At 41.4% G+C, this 20,709-nt stretch overlaps 1 long non-coding RNA gene across 2 annotated transcripts in view; it reads right to left on the minus strand.

Moving 5' to 3' along the window:
* The window catches only part of LOC308464556, a 56,294-nt gene extending 36,335 nt beyond the window's left edge, over positions 1-19,959 (minus strand). For both annotated transcript variants that reach the window (XR_013980092.1, XR_013980093.1), the window contains exon 1: positions 19,763-19,959. This is a non-coding gene — a long non-coding RNA (uncharacterized lncRNA). The remainder of the gene's footprint in view (positions 1-19,762) is intronic.
* Positions 19,960-20,709: the final 750 nt, after the last annotated feature.

Below are 20,709 nucleotides of genomic sequence, written 5' to 3' on the forward strand. Positions count from 1 at the left end.
TACGCTTTGCATAGTGAGATCCAAGGTGGACTGTGCTCTTTTTCTTTTCTTTTTGCAGGCAGAGGTCCAGAAATACTGTAGATCTGATCTGAGAGGTCCGGTCCTACTCAGCAGGGGAATGGGGCTTTGTCTGCAGAACCCTATGACAAAACCCAAAGTCTCGTGTTGGAGGTAGAAGAAGACAACTTCTTAGCTGCAGCAGCATGGTTACAAGCCTAGGCTTTAGGGGCAAGCATGAGGATAAAAAGCGACACAACATGAGTGAAGGCAAGCTCATGTGTCATGCCCAGCTAGTTGCACCCCGTCTGAAAGGTGCCACTTGATTGCCAAAGTCCCGCACAATTGTTTCATCTCACATGGTTGTATTATTCAGACATACCCCCTTGCTGCATGGAAGTAGTATTGGAGTATTTATTGCTTGGAGGGAAATTCTCTTCAATGTATTGTTCCCGATTTTTTTCAATATTGCTTGCAAGAATGTTCATCCATTTCTTGTTTCTTTTACCATCTGCTGCACCTTCTCATTCACTTTCTTTAATTAAATTAATTTGCCCTAAGTGGTACCATGCTGCAGCTAAATCTGATTGTCTATGTAGCTTAGTGATGTCCTGTTCACTGCCTGGTCCCTGATTGTCTAGGCTAGGGCCTCCTGCATGCCTAATTAAGCAAGCACTGCCTTCAGTCTCAACTGTCTCGACTGACCTAATTTGCTCTTAGTGATGTCATCATGTTGCCAAATCCAGGTGGCTACTCAGCCTTGTGGTGCCATCTAGGATGCTATGGGAACCCTGATTGACCGTGGTCACTCATGATGCAAATCCAGGAAAAAGGAAGTAGAACCAAGTGGTGAAAATTGTGGTAGCTAAGATAAATTAAAGAGGCTTTGCAAAACTGAATGAATATGTCTACATTGGGCCCCAGTCACTGTTTTCAGCCTGACAAGTGGAAACTGGAAATATTTGCAACAGTCCAAGTGCAATCCAGAATAACCTCACTTGAAGGCTTTCAGCAAATCTCTAATTTTTATTATTATTCTTATTTTGCTCAGCTGCTCACTGAGACACAGGAAACAACGGTGAATTGCTCCCCAAGATCTTGTGTATGTGTGGGTGCAACTTTTTTAAAAAATGTATGAGCAACCACAGATATTTTGGGGGGTGGGGGGAGTGCAAATAAAATCAGGATCACAGCACTGAGGGAGGGGGTTAACCCCCTTTCTCCATGCTATTTTCCTCTTTAAAATCGCCCCACATCAAAGATGCTACTTGCCTGGTGGACGGGGAAAAACATCATGTAAGAGAGGGCTATGAATCAGTCTATTTTCCATCTGTGTCAGTTTCACATCTGTTCATTCATAAATCTGTTCCATGCCATTTCAGTGTCAATCTGTGATTTTCAAGGAATGTACAAAATGTACATTATTTTGCACGCATTTTATCCTAAAATATACATTGCTGTATTCATCTTATCCTAAAATACACATTTTATGTGGATTTTAACCTAAAGCATACATTTTTTATGTGCATTTGGTACATTATTTGAGCCAAGAAGTGTTTAGCAAAAGTCACTGGAGTGTGAAAGCCAACTGATAACTGCATTCTGCTCTGGGTATTAGTCTGGGAAGTGCAAACCAGGTCACATCCCTTTAAAATACAGATGAAATGAAATCCTCAAGCATCCCTAAAACAAATAAAAGATGGCATTTGTGTGTCTATGGATAGAAGACTGGATGAGCTTTGTGTTGTACGGTGCTTTTCCACAGTTAAAGTGCTCCACAGATGATCAATGACAACTGTATCCAACATCATGCAGGTTTTCAGAACTACTCTGCATGCTATTATATGACTCCATGTTTAAATACCAAAATAATACATTACAGTCATGATTGCAATTAATGAATTAATGAATTATGGATCCCAAATTGCGAGGTCATGATGTAACAACCTGTGAATGTTAAATTATGTGAATTATTGCAATTGGTCAAAGTTCGCTGAAACTCTCTGAAGGGAAAGGGTTTAAATCCAAATGTGTATCGTAGGTGGAGAAAGGGAGAGCACTCAAATTCACTTCATCAGTTTGAGGAGAAAGGTCTTTGTTTTAGCAGCTGCAGCGATAAAAATCTAATTGAACAGTCAGACGAAAGCAATGCAAAGTGTGTTAACCTTAAGTTCTCCAGGATTACATTCCCAGTTCTTTATGTAACATGCATTCAGTGGAATCTTTAGTCTCTTCCGTCTCCTCTGTAAAGGCCCTACAAGTTGTTGCTGCCACATGGTAGCTGTCAGCAGCTCGCCCCCAAGACCCAGTGATATTTAAGGCAACATCTCCTATGTGTACATTTTCTATACTAATGAATATTGCAAATTACTAAGGGTTGTATCCAACCCTGTGTGAGTGGCATTCCACTCACAAAACAGGACGTACCCCTTCATCCCCTCTCCCTGCATACCCCTAAAATTTTCTCCATGGGGTCCCTTGATCCTCTAGAACAGATTTTGCAGGGGTGCAAGGGAAAGGAGAGGATGGGGAAAATCTGTTGCACAGAATTATGTTGCCTAAGTAGAATGGCAGCGCTGGATGATACAGCTCTGAGTGAGGTTGTCCAAAAAGCCTCCCCACCCTCAGCCATTATAGCCCTGAGATCATGACATGATTCATTTCACCTCTAGTCTCCCACCCTATCTGCCAGTTGAGGAGAAACATGAATCAGTGTTAATATTCCAAATGTCCTTTGACATGACAAGCCCCACACTTCATGGAAATGGTTCCCATTGCTGATTATTATACTACCAGTAGCTTGTTCACCTAGCACAAATCAGATGGGCCTGTTTGCCTTTCCCATTCTGCTCCCAGGCTCAATTCAAGGTGCTGGTTTTGATCTTTAAATATTAAAGCTTAGGACCGGAATATTTTAAAAAATTGTCTCTCATGCCCCTGCCCTGCTTGAGCCTACCCAACAACTCCATTTCTCTTCTTAGGCTCTTTTTGGGGGACTTATCATAGGAGCCAAATCCTAGGGGCTGAGGGGTCTTTGCCCCCCTCCAAATAAAATATTTGAGGGGCCACACCCCCAAAGTTGAGGGGCATTGCCATTCATATGGTCCCCATGCAATGCGTCATGTGATCATTTATGCAGGGCAGGGCTTACTTTGTCCTGTGGCGATCACACAGGGTCCCCGGACGTTTAACGGTCTATCGATCCCTGTGCCACCACTGTGCTCGCTTCCCCGCTGCCACCAGCCAGTTACTCTCTGGTAAAACACTGAGTCCAGTCAGTTGTTAAAAGTGAACCAAAAAAACAAGTTTATTTTACAAACATTAACAAGTTTATGGTTTCTCAGATAATATTCTTGTCAGTATCTTAACTTTTGTTTCTTTACCGGCCTATACGTTCCTAATACCTTCTGACTGATTATCTCAACTGTTTGACTGACTCCTCTTAACAAGCACTCTCTCACACCAGTCTAGCCCAACCCACAGACTTACCTTGTCTTTCTCTTCTAACTCCAGACTGTCTTCTCAACAACTCTAACTCAAAAAACCTCTGTGCTTAAACCTTATACACAGTTAACTCTGCCCCCTGGGTTCCCACTGGTTAGTCATTTTACAATTAGTTAACCCTTTCCCTATGAACCCAGTATGATGTCACACACATAGGAGAACAAACGCCACAGTCCCCCTCCCCAATATTTTATTCAAGTTGTCACCCCTGTGACTTACATTGTATATACAGTATGTAGGGACTCAGAGAGGGTATATTTGGCATTCAACAACTGGAATAGCTCCCAAGAGAGATATGCTTGGTCCCACCATTGAACTCCATACAAATATAAACTACTGATAGCCGTGGCAGTGGAAAATGATCAGAATGGATCTTTTTTATTATAAGCTAAGTAAAAAGTTAATTTGCAATGTGTGAACCATTAACCACAGTGACCCCTTTAATTAGACTACGCTTGCTCTAACACCCCAAATGGGAGCCATATGTTCTTTCCCATGAACTCTGTAGACTTCTGTGAGATCATCACTTCCATACCATAATAGTTTACTCCTTTCATGAGACTTCTAGTCCAATAAAGATACCTTCAGTAATTAAACTTCTCTCTTTCTCTCACAAATGGATCCAAGCTTAGGCAGATCAAGATGAGAGAGAGAGAGAGAGAGAGAGAGAGAGAGAGAGAGAGAACATGTCTGATTAAAAAAGATAACTTTTGTGCCAAAACCAGGACCCCTGACCTATTGGTACAATTACTCAAAGCTTAATATGGTTTATGGCTCACTTGAGTCCCCATCCATTGTGACCTAGTAAAAGTGATGTACTTTAGAGAAACCTCTCTAAAGGTCAAATGATTGGGAAGGCAAATTGCTTAGCGACGAACAATGTATTTACTAGATATGTTGCAAAAGGAAAAGAGGGAGTTGTAAAACCTGGAATTACATTTGGGATCATTTTCTGTTCTCAACCTGCTTTGAATGCTGTAGAGGCACATAATAATGGCTTATGGATATAAATGTAATGTGTTTGGCGTTCATATTGGATTTCTGCTGTGGCTTGTGAAGTGGAATGCTAGTAGGAACTGCTAGTAGTTTCTGCTGGATGATCAAGGAGGGATGGGAGTTCTTATCGTTGCCAGAAATTAGTGGGAGGTGGTGCTGGAGGAAATGGATACATCACTTAGGGCTGGATGAATCTGTCAATTTCAGCTTCTCATATTCTCCAGTCTTAAATTCACTTCACAACATTTCTGCATCTGGTTGCATTTTTAAAAGTCTTCACCAAAATCCATCAGCATTTTAGTGTCCATTTCTCTTAATATATACATGTTTTGCAAGCACTTTTGACCGATACAGTGCCTTTTTGTGTGCTGTTTTCACTAATGCAACTTCCCCTTAATACATACCTTTTAATACAAATTATTTGATTGGAGAACCTCATCACAAAGTTCAGAGAAGTGCGGATTTTGTAGGTTTCCTTCAAAATATGAACTGAATCTGATTTCTCCCACATCTCTCACTGGCATCGTGGAAGTCTGCAGTTGCTGATTGATGGCAGCTATTGACTCAGCAATTTCATTACTGGACAGAGGTGCCCCCTGCCATTACTTCCCTCACTTATGGGAAACCTCTAGTTCCTCCAGATATTGCTCAACTACAACTCTCATCATCTCTGACTACCCCTCAGCCAAAAACACTTGAAGGACCACATATTTTCCACCCACTGATTATTGAAGTTCATTTAACTTCAGTAACCACTAGCAGTGACATGTGAAATAGTTGGAACTATAGTCTCCCATTGACTGTTTGCTCCATATCCTGATGAATTTCCAAGTGGACCTTAGTATGCCCCCCCACACACAAATGAGTGGCTGGTTTGCTGGAGTTCATAGTCTTTAAAAAATAATATCCCCCCCTCTCTGTCTGTCAGCTTGAAAACATGTAGCGCATGGCTAAAGCAGGCAGATCAGCAGAGGTGGGGTGAAAAAGAGTGCAAGAGAACAGCAGGTGGCTTTGCAGTGCAGAATTATAATCCATTAACAGAGTTAGGCAGGGAGTGCATCTTCACTCCATGCAGTTTCTGTCAGTAGTAACCCACGTGGAAAAGAAATATTGAAAGAGAAGCTTTAATTCAGCTGATTTCAATAAGTACGCTTTGCATAGTGAGATCCAAGGTGGACTGTGCTCTTTTTCTTTTCTTTTTGCAGGCAGAGGTCCAGAAATACCGTAGATCTGATCTGAGAGGTCCGGTCCTACTCAGCAGGGGAATGGGGCTTTGTCTGCAGAACCCTATGACAAAACCCAAAGTCTGGTGTTGGAGGTAGAAGAAGACAACTTCTTAGCTGCAGCAGCATGGTTACAAGCCCAGGCTTTAGGGGCAAGCATGAGGCTAAAAAGCGACACAACATGAGTGAAGGCAAGCTCATGTGTCATGCCCAGCTAGTTGCACCCCGTCTGAAAGGTGCCACTTGATTGCCAAAGTCCCGCACAATTGTTTCATCTCACATGGTTGTATTATTCAGACATACCCCCTTGCTGCATGGAAGTAGTATTGGAGTATTTATTGCTTGGAGGGAAATTCTCTTCAATGTATTATTCCCGATTTTTTTCAATATTGCTTGCAAGAATGTTCATCCATTTCTTGTTTCTTTTACCATCTGCTGCACCTTCTCATTCACTTTCTTTAATTAAATTAATTTGCCCTAAGTGGTACCATGCTGCAGCTAAATCTGATTGTCTATGTAGCTTAGTGATGTCCTGTTCACTGCCTGGTCCCTGATTGTCTAGGCTAGGGCCTCCTGCATGCCTAATTAAGCAAGCACTGCCTTCAGTCTCAACTGTCTCGACTGACCTAATTTGCTCTTAGTGATGTCATCATGTTGCCAAATCCAGGTGGCTACTCAGCCTTGTGGTGCCATCTAGGATGCTATGGGAACCCTGATTGACCGTGGTCACTCATGATGCAAATCCAGGAAAAAGGAAGAAGAACCAAGTGGTGAAAATTGTGGTAGCTAAGATAAATTAAAGAGGCTTTGCAAAACTGAATGAATATGTCTACATTGGGCCCCAGTCACTGTTTTCAGCCTGACAAGTGGAAACTGGAAATATTTGCAACAGTCCAAGTGCAATCCAGAATAACCTCACTTGAAGGCTTTCAGCAAATCTCTAATTTTTATTATTATTCTTATTTTGCTCAGCTGCTCACTGAGACACAGGAAACAACGGTGAATTGCTCCCCAAGATCTTGTGTATGTGTGGGTGCAACTTTTTTAAAAAATGTATGAGCAACCACAGATATTTTGGGGGGTGGGGGGAGTGCAAATAAAATCAGGATCACAGCACTGAGGGAGGGGGTTAACCCCCTTTCTCCATGCTATTTTCCTCTTTAAAATCGCCCCACATCAAAGATGCTACTTGCCTGGTGGACGGGGAAAAACATCATGTAAGAGAGGGCTATGAATCAGTCTATTTTCCATCTGTGTCAGTTTCACATCTGTTCATTCATAAATCTGTTCCATGCCATTTCAGTGTCAATCTGTGATTTTCAAGGAATGTACAAAATGTACATTATTTTGCACGCATTTTATCCTAAAATATACATTGCTGTATTCATCTTATCCTAAAATACACATTTTATGTGGATTTTAACCTAAAGCATACATTTTTTATGTGCATTTGGTACATTATTTGAGCCAAGAAGTGTTTAGCAAAAGTCACTGGAGTGTGAAAGCCAACTGATAACTGCATTCTGCTCTGGGTATTAGTCTGGGAAGTGCAAACCAGGTCACATCCCTTTAAAATACAGATGAAATGAAATCCTCAAGCATCCCTAAAACAAATAAAAGATGGCATTTGTGTGTCTATGGATAGAAGACTGGATGAGCTTTGTGTTGTACGGTGCTTTTCCACAGTTAAAGTGCTCCACAGATGATCAATGACAACTGTATCCAACATCATGCAGGTTTTCAGAACTACTCTGCATGCTATTATATGACTCCATGTTTAAATACCAAAATAATACATTACAGTCATGATTGCAATTAATGAATTAATGAATTATGGATCCCAAATTGCGAGGTCATGATGTAACAACCTGTGAATGTTAAATTATGTGAATTATTGCAATTGGTCAAAGTTCGCTGAAACTCTCTGAAGGGAAAGGGTTTAAATCCAAATGTGTATCGTAGGTGGAGAAAGGGAGAGCACTCAAATTCACTTCATCAGTTTGAGGAGAAAGGTCTTTGTTTTAGCAGCTGCAGCGATAAAAATCTAATTGAACAGTCAGACGAAAGCAATGCAAAGTGTGTTAACCTTAAGTTCTCCAGGATTACATTCCCAGTTCTTTATGTAACATGCATTCAGTGGAATCTTTAGTCTCTTCCGTCTCCTCTGTAAAGGCCCTACAAGTTGTTGCTGCCACATGGTAGCTGTCAGCAGCTCGCCCCCAAGACCCAGTGATATTTAAGGCAACATCTCCTATGTGTACATTTTCTATACTAATGAATATTGCAAATTACTAAGGGTTGTATCCAACCCTGTGTGAGTGGCATTCCACTCACAAAACAGGACGTACCCCTTCATCCCCTCTCCCTGCATACCCCTAAAATTTTCTCCATGGGGTCCCTTGATCCTCTAGAACAGATTTTGCAGGGGTGCAAGGGAAAGGAGAGGATGGGGAAAATCTGTTGCACAGAATTATGTTGCCTAAGTAGAATGGCAGCGCTGGATGATACAGCTCTGAGTGAGGTTGTCCAAAAAGCCTCCCCACCCTCAGCCATTATAGCCCTGAGATCATGACATGATTCATTTCACCTCTAGTCTCCCACCCTATCTGCCAGTTGAGGAGAAACATGAATCAGTGTTAATATTCCAAATGTCCTTTGACATGACAAGCCCCACACTTCATGGAAATGGTTCCCATTGCTGATTATTATACTACCAGTAGCTTGTTCACCTAGCACAAATCAGATGGGCCTGTTTGCCTTTCCCATTCTGCTCCCAGGCTCAATTCAAGGTGCTGGTTTTGATCTTTAAATATTAAAGCTTAGGACCGGAATATTTTAAAAAATTGTCTCTCATGCCCCTGCCCTGCTTGAGCCTACCCAACAACTCCATTTCTCTTCTTAGGCTCTTTTTGGGGGACTTATCATAGGAGCCAAATCCTAGGGGCTGAGGGGTCTTTGCCCCCCTCCAAATAAAATATTTGAGGGGCCACACCCCCAAAGTTGAGGGGCATTGCCATTCATATGGTCCCCATGCAATGCGTCATGTGATCATTTATGCAGGGCAGGGCTTACTTTGTCCTGTGGCGATCACACAGGGTCCCCGGACGTTTAACGGTCTATCGATCCCTGTGCCACCACTGTGCTCGCTTCCCCGCTGCCACCAGCCAGTTACTCTCTGGTAAAACACTGAGTCCAGTCAGTTGTTAAAAGTGAACCAAAAAAACAAGTTTATTTTACAAACATTAACAAGTTTATGGTTTCTCAGATAATATTCTTGTCAGTATCTTAACTTTTGTTTCTTTACCGGCCTATACGTTCCTAATACCTTCTGACTGATTATCTCAACTGTTTGACTGACTCCTCTTAACAAGCACTCTCTCACACCAGTCTAGCCCAACCCACAGACTTACCTTGTCTTTCTCTTCTAACTCCAGACTGTCTTCTCAACAACTCTAACTCAAAAAACCTCTGTGCTTAAACCTTATACACAGTTAACTCTGCCCCCTGGGTTCCCACTGGTTAGTCATTTTACAATTAGTTAACCCTTTCCCTATGAACCCAGTATGATGTCACACACATAGGAGAACAAACGCCACAGTCCCCCTCCCCAATATTTTATTCAAGTTGTCACCCCTGTGACTTACATTGTATATACAGTATGTAGGGACTCAGAGAGGGTATATTTGGCATTCAACAACTGGAATAGCTCCCAAGAGAGATATGCTTGGTCCCACCATTGCTCACTTTTACAGGAATAGTGACTACAATTCTATTCCAGCAACAAGCTGGAATTGAATAGAAAGCCCCCAGTCTGGGGGGAGGGGGGTGAGCTCAGTTGGCAGTGACACAAGAATAGGTCTGGCATCAGATGACCTTCCTGGCCTTCAAATTAGCATGATTTTCTGATGGCAAGGAGCAAACATGTACTCAAAAGATAGAAACTTTCTGCACTTCTAAAACTGTAGGCCAAATTCGTGGCTAGTATAATTCAACTTAATATGAAGGAATTACCTTTGATGGAATTAATGACATTTTTTTCCTAATTGCCTCGGCTGTTGGCCCTATCTGGTGGGCTAGGTTTGAGCATCTGTTTGGATTTTGAAGCATCCCATTCCAGATGTCCCCTCTTTATACAGTGATTAGGACTGTGGCAGGTCTTAACACTTTCCTTCCCTCAACTGAGGTAGAAGGAAAGAATATTTTCAGTCATTTTCGTCCCAAGTCTTGCTTGACAGCCAGAACAGTGTGTCTCTCATACACACACACACATATACATATATATATATATGACAAATGGTTTGGTTGTGTTGTAATCCACACATTTCCCTATGAATACTGTCTTTGTATGGAACACTATAAAATCTGTCCAAAAAAAAGGCAGTAAGTTTGATATTGAAGGTATTCCTTCTAAGAATTCGGCATTTTTGATACCATTGATACCAAATGATACCATTTTAGTGCCAGATGATGTCTGGATCTGAAGGCTGGTTTGATCCTCAAGAGACAGGTGACATTTTAACATCTTTTGCATGCAGGTCATGGAGGTATCTTATATTTTAAAATGTAAGAATCTCCACTCAGTTTGCCCACACATTGCAAACCCCCAAGTACTCTCTCACTGGACTGCGAGTTATATCCAACTAACATGTACTTGGAATAGACCCATTAAAATTAATTGTCCTACATTAGTCATCTCCATTAACTTCAATGGGTCTGCTCTGAGTAGGACTCATATTGGCTGCAACCCTTTAATTAACCCCCACAACCCTCACTTTTTTTGGTTGCTTTTCACTGATTTGATATTGCTTTGCTTTGTATTTTTGGCTACTATTATATTTTGTTATTGTTTGTATGTGTGTGTTTAATGATGCTCTGTTTTTGTTTTATAACCTTGCTGTTTGATGCTTATTTCTCCCCCTCAAGAATAGAAAGGATATATATATATATATTTTAAAAAGTGACTAGACAAGCAAGTGTTCACTATCTGTTGGTAAATACATTGCTCTCCCCACAGGAGGATGGGTTCAGATGAAATATTCACCACCCATCAAAGGTGTGTGAAATTCCTACCACTGCCCTTCAAAAAGAAATCCCTGCAGGTGTTTTGCCCAAGTGTGCAGTCAGAGGTGTCATAGTCATAGTACAGCCATGTGGAGGCCTATACCACATGCCCATCTGAACATTTTAAGAGTTGAAATAATGGGGACCTTTGTGCTTATGAGTTGCTCCCCTTCCCTGCATTCTGCGGTACCACTAGTTCTTCACAAACCTTCCCCAAAGATGCTACAACTGTGACACTCAGTAAGGGCTCATCTATATTTCCTTTTGCAGCACATTTCTAGACACAGATCTGGGCTTTAAAGCTCTGTGTCCGAGTATGGTGGGGTTTTTTTGTCCCAGACCTTTCCCTGTGAAAACCCGGCACAAACAACAAATGGGTTTCTGTGGATGGCTGTTTGCTCCCATTCAGCGGTAAAATGAGGGTTTTTCCAGGGGAAATGCTTAGAGGGAAAACACACACACACACACAGAGAGAGAGGTGGAGCTTTAAAGCACAAATGTGTGCTTGGAAAGTGGTGCAAAAGGAAGTCTGGATGAGCCCAAAGTGACTTAGTAGCATGGAGCGGTTGCCAGGCTAATCCAGGATATAGTCCTGGCACTAGCTTCAGGCACAGCTAATCTCCCCGCCTGCCTCACCAGAGGTGGTGTGACATGGACACAGCTGCCAGTATTGGGATGGAGTGAAGAGGATGAGTGAAAGATAAGCAGCAAGGGATATTGTCAGAAGCCAGGCTGACAGGCAGGAATATCCCTGTTCAGCCGTTAAAAAACAAATTAAAGGAAAAGACCAGCTACATCTTCTCAGACGGGATGGTGCAGAGACCCAGAAAAACCAAGCTTACTAATTCTGCACCTTCATATCTTGTCATAGAACCGAACAAACATAGTCCAACAGCTCTTACAGCCTTGGTCCTAACCTTGTTTACTTAAATGGAAATTCAACTTATTTCAATAGGATTTACTTTCAAGAATGCACATTTAAGATATTTATTTGTTTACATCACCGGTAGACAATGAGGTGTCCCACGCATGCTACTGGACTACAACTTCCATCATCCTTGATCACAGCCAATGGCTGATGGGAGCGGGAGTCCAATAACATTTGGAGTGCACCATTTTGACAATCCCTGACTATCCTTAGAAGTCACTGCTGTGGGAAGAAACTTTCTTAAAATATAGGCCTGCCACCAATTAAATAAATCTTGGCTGGTTTTTTGCACGAGTTTTTGTTTATTTCTTACTTGATCCAATCCACATATAACTGCATACAAAATAATAGTTCTAATGGGATGAAATGCAAGATCGCTTTGTCCTTTGCTCGCTCCCAGGAAGGAATACCTCTGCTAAGATGATGCCTGCCATCTGCAGTGTTAACTAGTACTTGCATTAAGATTTTAAAATGATAATAATCTGCGGGCTGATTTTTCCTGGGCACCTTTTCAGTCAATCCAAATGTTTCTAATTGATTAATCTAACTGATTGATTGATCTAACACTGCAGCTGTAATAATCACAATTCTTTTCCTGTGACAATGGACAAAGCTCCATAGGGACAGAGAGAAAGGGAGGGGGAGTTCTTCTGTAATAGGGATGAAGGGTCTGTTATTTTTGTCTTGTGTAAAGAAGCTAATTCAGTCTCCATAGGGGATGAGCAAAGCTCTAAAGGATTTGGGCGTTATATGATCAGAGGGAATAAATGTCCTAAGGCTCATCTGCTTTATTTAATACTTATCCCAACAGACTCCTGCTGCTTCAAGGAAGCAATTTTACTTAGTGGTGCATATCTTACCAGGACAGGCCCTCCCTTTTACGACATTTTGACAGTTTCCAGGTTGCAAACATATTGGTCAGGAACGAATTTCAGGGGGCGGGGGAAGAGTCTCACAGAAATGAAGATTTGATTGCACATTTCAGAAATTTCAGATGCACAATCTTATGTTCTCAACCATGCTCTGTGACTAAAATGATTTCCCCACCTCTAATATGGGTCCTTCCTTCCTTCCTTCCTTTTCAAGTCAAGCATATCCAGGACCTGAATTGAGGCACTCTTAAGTCCGCATGACTGCAGAAGAGTAAAAGGGGACAGATTGGAGGAGAAAGGCCATGTTGCTGCTTTTCCATATTCTACCAAAACAGCCTGTCAGAACCTTGTTTTCCCAGATGTTGTTGGGCTATAATTCCCACCAGCCCTGGCCATCAGGCCATGCTGGCTGGGGCTGATGGGAGTTGCAGTGCAACAATATCTGGGGAACCAAGGTTGGAAAGGCTGCACTATAACATCACTTCTATGTAGCCCACTGGTCTTTCTTGACCTGGATTGTTCTCTTTATGAATACTTCTCATTAGGCTTGGGCATTTGCCTTGTCAACATCCCTTGTGCATTGTATGGTTGGCTTCCAAGTTTTGGTCTGTGCATATCCCTCTTTCCCAGACTGCCAGCTCTTTTGTTTGTCTGTCTCCCCGCATCTCTTTTGCTTTCTCATCACAGGGAGCTAGCCACCCGTCAAAGGAGTCCTGATGCCAACGCTAAACCAAAATTTCTCAAAATATTCATTTTTTTGGGGAAATTTCTGAATTTTACTCTTTATCAACTCACCACGCTCTTGAGAAAAATGAGGCCACGTTACAGAATTTTCATCAAAACATTTCTTATTTATTTATTTTGTGTGGCAACCACTATTGGAAGCTGGTGTGATGACCTGAAAGCTTAGCTTGTAATGTGATCCTTTACAAGAGGCTGTCCATTCAAAAGTCTTTACTTCTCTTTCATTCTTGCGGTGTGTGTGTGTGTGTGTGTGTGCACACACACACGTGCACGCTAGCTCTTGCTGTGCTAAGTCTGTAAATCCATCAGTTTCCTGACTCCTTAACCTCATTTGCCCCCCCCCCCCAAAAAAAAAACTTGAGCTATTGGAGCGCTTGACACATCTCCGGTGCACGAGTGAGAAGAATTTAAGAAAGCCTTTCTTTCCCTGACAACGAAAACTCATTTGCTCCTTTGAAAAGAAACCCAAACAACCTCTCTCTCATATTCAAGATAGGAGATGCAATCTCCCTGAGGGGAGAATGAGCAATTAATACAAGAAAGATTGCAGGAGCGTGTCGTTGCCTGGGTCTTTTGCAAAACACTGCTCCCATAAAGGCGCAACTGCGACCTTCGAAGAGCAATGGTGGGACACATCCCCAAGTATGGAACAGGTTTACCTGCAGCAGCACCCTGGACTTTGCAGGCAGAGCACAGGGGAGCCCCCCCCCAGCCTACCCCACTGTATCTATTCAGCGAGCTCCATTTTCCCTGCTATCGTAAATTAATTAGGATAGTGATCAGCCAGAATTCATTAAGAAGCCTTTTTTGAAATGTAAAGTGGTGTGTGTGTGAGAAAGAGATGGAGAACATAAGCTAAAGAAAGTTGAAGCTCTTAGAGAGAAACAATAGAAAACCTAACAAACAACCATTTCCTCTGGCTGTGTCTTGGGCCACCATTCAATGATATTATGGATGGAAGAGAAGGAAGGTGCCTCTTGCAGACTATAGCTTTTATGAATAAATTGGTCTTTCCGAAATTGGTCAGTTTCTTTGTGGACATTGATTTATTTTTCCTGGATTTTCTTTGTGATTGTTATGCTTTGTTTTGCTTTGCTTTGTTTTGGTTTTCTTTCTGGATGGTGCCTACTGATGTGAAAAAATCCATCTAGTATTGCTGATAAATCAGGAGATAACCACTGGGGTCAGGGAAAAGGGGAAAAGAAAGAGAGAAAGAGAGATGGAGGGAAGAAAAGTCTTTGCAAGTTGCCACCCTGGTTTTGTCTCCTTACACATTGCCTTAAAGGAAATATTAGCACTGCTGAATGTGTAATTAGACGTGTTTCCCCTCAGGGCATGAGGGGGACTTGACTGTATTTCCTTGTTATCTGATCACAGCAAATGTAATTTGTGTTCCCTTTGAGTCTCTCTCTCTTTTAATTCCTCTCCCACTTTTGGATGGCAAGTCTCCGCTCAGCTGAGTAATGGATGACAGTGCTGGAAAATAGGACATTTTTCTTGTCTTGTACTCTCTAAACATTTCCAAGGTCAAGTGCGCTAAGAGGAAAAAGGTGCCCCCCCCAACAAGGTGAGATGGGGTGCATACACACACACCTTATCTTATCAGATCTTTTTTACTGCAATAAAGTACTGTAATAAAAAAGCAAATTGGAGATAGATATATTTTAAAAACTTGTTCATTATTTTGTGATATTTTGGGTTGATCCCAACAACCCAGCTGTGGAGTTTGGAATTTTTCCTTATGCCCACCCTCCCACATGACAGTCTTTGCATTTTGTGTACAGTGGTACCTCGGGTTACAGATGCTTCAGGTTACAGACTCCACTAACCCAGAAATAGTACCTCAGGGTTAAGAACTTTGCTTCAGGATGAGAACAGAAATCGCGCAGCAGTGGGAGGCCCCATTAGCTAAAGTGGTACCTCAGGTTAAGAACAGTTTCAGGTTAAGAACGGACCTCCAGAACGAATTAAGTTCTTAACCCGAGGTACCACTGTATTGTTAATTATGGTATTGAAAATAGCAGTTGGCTCATAAGACCTGCCCCAGACCAACTGGCTGATGGTGAATAAAAGGACCTCTAATGAAGTGTACTCCATTATGATGAGTAGGGAATGTCTAGAGAATGAGTCTGTATATATGTAAGAAACATGGGGGATTCAATATGTTTCTGTGAATCCTTTGCAAAGAGGCAAATGGCACCACAACCCTCTCAAGTTCTCTGCCAATGAGAGCCAGCCCATCAGTGTCAAGGTTAGAAGGCACATTTGACCTTCATGACAACAGAATCCACAAGACCAATTATTTATCAATTGATTTTGCCATAGAATGGAATGCAAACCAGCCACTCATTTGTGGGGGGGGGGGGGGCATACTAAGGTCCACTTGGAAATTCATCAGGATATGGAGCAAACAGTCAATGGGAGACTATAGTTCCAACTATTTCACATGTCACTGCTAGTGGTTACTGAAGTTAAATGAACTTCAATAATCAGTGGGTGGAAAATATGTGGTCCTTCAAGTGTTTTTGGCTGAGGGGTAGTCAGAGATGATGAGAGTTGTAGTTGAGCAATATCTGGAGGAACTAGAGGTTTCCCATAAGTGAGGGAAGTAATGGCAGGGGGCACCTCTGTCCAATAATGAAATTGCTGAGTCAATAGCTGCCATCAATCAACAACTGCAGACTTCCACGATGCCAGTGAGAGATGTGGGAGAAATCAGATTCAGTTCATATTTTGACGGAAACCTACAAAATCCGCACTTCTCTGAACTTTGTGATGAGGTTCTCCAATCAAATAATTTGTACTAAAAGGTATGTATTAAGGGGAAGTTGCATTAGTGAAAACAGCACACAAAAAGGCACTGTATCGGTCAAAAGTGCTTGCAAAACATGTATATATTAAGAGAAATGGACACTAAAATGCTGATGGATTTTGGTGAAGACTTTTAAAAATGCAACCAGATGCAGAAATGTTGTGAAGTGAATTTAAGACTGGAGAATATGAGAAGCTGAAATTGACAGATTCATCCAGCCCTAAGTGATGTATCCATTTCCTCCAGCACCACCTCCCACTAATTTCTGGCAATGATAAGAACTCCCATCCCTCCTTGATCATCCAGCAGAAACTACTAGCAGTTCCTACTAGCATTCCACTTCACAAGCCACAGCAGAAATCCAATATGAACGCCAAACACATTACATTTATATCCATAAGCCATTATTATGTGCCTCTACAGCATTCAAAGCAGGTTGAGAACAGAAAATGATCCCAAATGTAATTCCAGGTTTTACAACTCCCTCTTTTCCTTTTGCAACACATCTAGTAAATACATTGTTCATTGCTAAGCAATTTGCCTTCCCAATCATTTGACCTTTAGAGAGGTTTCTCTAAAGTACAACACTTTTACTAGGTCACAATGGATGGGGACTCAAGTGAGCCATAAACCATATTAAGCTTTGAGTAATTGTACCAATAGGTCAGGGGTCCTGGTTTTGGCACAAAAGTTATCTTTTTTAATCAGACAAGTTCTCTCTCTCTCTCTCTCATCTTGATCTGCCTAAGCTTGGATCCATTTGTGAGAGAAAGAGAGAAGTTTAATTACTGAAGGTATCTTTATTGGACTAGAAGTCTCATGAAAGGAGTAAACTATTATGGTATGGAAGTGATGATCTCACAGAAGTCTACAGAGTTCATGGGAAAGAACATATGGCTCCCATTTGGGGTGTTAGAACAAGCGTAGTCTAATTAAAGGGGTCACTGTGGTTAATGGTTCACACATTGCAAATTAACTTTTTACTTAGCTTATAATAAAAAAGATCCATTCTGATCATTTTCCACTGCCACGGCTATCAGTAGTTTATATTTGTATGGAGTTCAATGATGAGACAAGTTTTGCCACGTTGGACGACATATCCTGAATGCCTGGTAACCTCAATACCGTTGTTTGGGCTGAAGTCCCATTGGTTTCTATTCCAAAAATACAAGAATACAGAGAGTGTAGACAACACACATACATCATATTCAGCTTGTCTTATCACCTTAAACAGCACTGTGATTCCACCCACCCATCCCCGAGACCAGTGTTGGTTAATATCTAGGTCATTAATTCACAATGTAAGGATACCACGCTGCCATCATTAATGCATGTATAAGTCCCACTGATGTCAGAAGGATTTATGAGTAAGTAAATGGTACATGACTGAAGCTTCAATATGCAAGGAATGGGTTTTTTATTATGGAAATCATGACAGAAATACATTTAGAATGCTTGTCTAGATCTCTCATGTGGTGCAATGGCTCAACTACTAGGCTTGGAAGGCTAGGATGAATGAAAATGTTGCAAAATATTTACTCACAATGGGTGGCCTTGGGCAAATCCCCTGTAGGCTCAGGCCATTGTAGCCTAATCTTTAAAAAGCCATTCCTGTTCATCCCAATACTGATAATGCAAATATTGTGTGTCTATCAACAAAGCGTGTGGTGCAAAGGCCTCTAGAACCCTGTTCACATGTGCATGTTCATGGTTTGATGACAACAGCATTAAGTTGCTATTTACACATGTAGTTGATCCTCACCAAACAACATTGACACAAGACTCAGAAATGGGAAAGAGAAAAGATGGGGAGATCTAGACATAGCCATGAGCTTGTCTAAATCTCTTCTTTGTTTGGGGGTGTGTTGAATAGATTGGGATCCTTTGGGTTGAAGCCATTTCCTGACACTCCCTCCATATGCCCTCAAACCAACCTGACACTAAGATCTGTTCACATGTTATACTAAACACAGGTACCAGCTGTTTCTACAGATGTTCAAGTGTTTGTGTGAAAGAGTGCGCCTTTGTTGATTTGTGCAATTTCTCTTTGTGAATGCAGATTGTATACTTGTTGACTATAACATGTGAATACCCCTACCAGAAATGGATGATTCCAAAAAAGTCAGTTTCCCCCAGTTCCTCATTTTTCCTCCCTCTAAAGTTCCGTTTCCCATGCTTGTGCGTCAGTTTGCTATTGTTGTTTTTTTCTAATGTACTCATGAAAATTTATCAGCATTTGAGTACCCATTTCTTCTCCTCTATATAAACTGTTGCACGCCATTTTGTTTAACATACACACTGTCAAAAACATTCTCTCTTCTAATATAATGTGTTTTCGTATGTTATTTTCACTAATGCATCCATTTTTATGGACACCTTTTCCCAATATATGCAATTTAAATTCATTTTGGGGGTGGAAATCTGCATCTCAAAACTTGGGGAAGGGTGCGTTTGCAATAGTGGCATTTCGTTTTGCACATTGTTTCAGAAAGCTTAGGAAGGGTTGTGTGAACCAAACCAAATCCTCCCCCACCAAGATCAGAGCTCTGATGTCAGTAAGGACCATGGCTGTGGATGTTTCCATGACAGCAGGAATGGGAGGGGGTTACAATGCCCTTCCAGGGGCTGTAGGAATCCAACCTTCCAAAGCAAAATGTTATTTCACATTTTCTTTTCTTTGTTGTAATGCAAGCTACCACAGAATGACCCAGGTCAGTGATTTTGTTCTTGAATCTGTTCAATACAAGATACAGTGGGTTGATTTCTTTGAATTTGTTTTGGCCAGCTCTGTTCATTCAATTCCTGGAAGTCAGAGGCTCATAATGGAAGTGTCTCCTCTGCCATATTTATGGCAGAAAACTAGTACAAAAGTGGAAGTGGTATAATTGAAATTCACGTGGAAAGGGCCGGCTGAGAAAGGTTGAGCACAGACTGGTCTGGAAAGACCTTGAATGTAATGGAGCTACAGGATTTATTCATAGCCAAATTAAAGCAGCCCATATTTTTTATCATCAGTGTATATATGTATCTAGCTATCACAGCCAATTCTCAACATTCTCTTTCTTGGCCACAAACTTAAAAGCAAAAATAAAGATGTATCTCATCCTAGAATCACACAAGGAAACCAGGTGGAGATGTGCAGACAACGATGAAAAGCTATGTAGCAGGATTGGCTCTGATTCAGTATAAGGAAATCTATCTACTTTGTTTTCTCTCACTTTCTCATTCCCGACTCTCAAGTCTGCACATTTCAGCATCCATCTGTGATTTCTTTATTTATTTTTAAAGAGTCCTCAGTGTTCTACTGCAAATTTCTCCTAACCATTTTCAAAAAACGATTTTGCCGAATACAGATTTTTGCAAAGCAACTCCCCACCCACCGAGCCAAATATAATGCATTTTCACGTTGCTTGGGCTGAAGAACTGCATTGCTAAATTTGTCAAAGTGTGGCTTTTGAAGGATGGCTGTGTATTGTTCATGTATTGTTTTAGAAAGTGCAGACTGGGTAGGTTTGCCTTTAAAAAGTGAAGTGAATCAAATTTCTTCCCCCTATGCCTAGCTCTGATCTTGGCGACTGTTAGTGAACTCTATGAGATAAAAGCACTTTTCAGATATCATCCATACCTCAAAGGTACTCAACAGAAACAGACCACGTGACTGGATCTTCTCCCAACACCACATACATCTCTGAGTCCAACCTCTTGGCGTTCATGTATTCAGCACAATGACTTGAAAGAGGTGCCTGACTATTCATAGTCGTTTAACAGAATAGGAAACCCAACGTGAATGGGATCAATGTACAGTCATACCTTGGTTTTGGCTCTCAAATGATCAAAACCTGGAAGTGACTGTTCCAGTTTATGGAAGTTCTTTTGGAAGCTGAACATCTGACAGGGCTTCCACAGCTTCTGATTGGCTGCAGGAACTTCCTGCAGCCAATCAGAAGCTGCACTTTAGTCTTCAAATGCTTTGGAAGTTGAATGGACTTCTGGAACAGATTCCGTTTGACTTCTAAGGTATGACTGTATATAGAAATGCCTATTTGGGGACAAAGTATGCTTAAAATCATGCACATTGAGGGGAAAATATTTTCAAAATATTTATGTCTACATGAAGTTTCATGTAGATTATTTTTAATACACAGATTAATGCAGAAATTGGATAGAATGGGCTTATGAATGAAGAGATGCAAAACTGACGGAGTTTAGAAACAGACCGATTCATTTATCCACTCACCCATCCCTAATGACTGATGGGCTGACTTTTACTTGGGGGTTCAGAAATGATGCAGGCTTACACAAGAGGAAATAAATGCATCTCAGGACCTAAGTAGGCAATAGATAAAATGCATGATCACATTTAATATTTTCTTTTTTAAAAAAAATTAAACAGTAAAAAAGTAGATGTAGTGATCAGATCTGGAACACAACACATAGGATGGATGTCCCCATGAAAAGTTGCCTTCTTGCTATTCCCCTTGGGAGAGAAGCTGCCCTTTGTCAATGCTGTGATGCAAGGGGAATGGTTAACCCAGGAGACCTTGTTTTCAACATGATTGTTGCATTTCATTG

The sequence above is a fragment of the Podarcis pityusensis genome (assembly GCF_964106645.2).
Source record: "Podarcis pityusensis genome assembly, chromosome: 15".
NCBI classification, from domain to species: Eukaryota; Metazoa; Chordata; class Lepidosauria; order Squamata; family Lacertidae; genus Podarcis; species Podarcis pityusensis.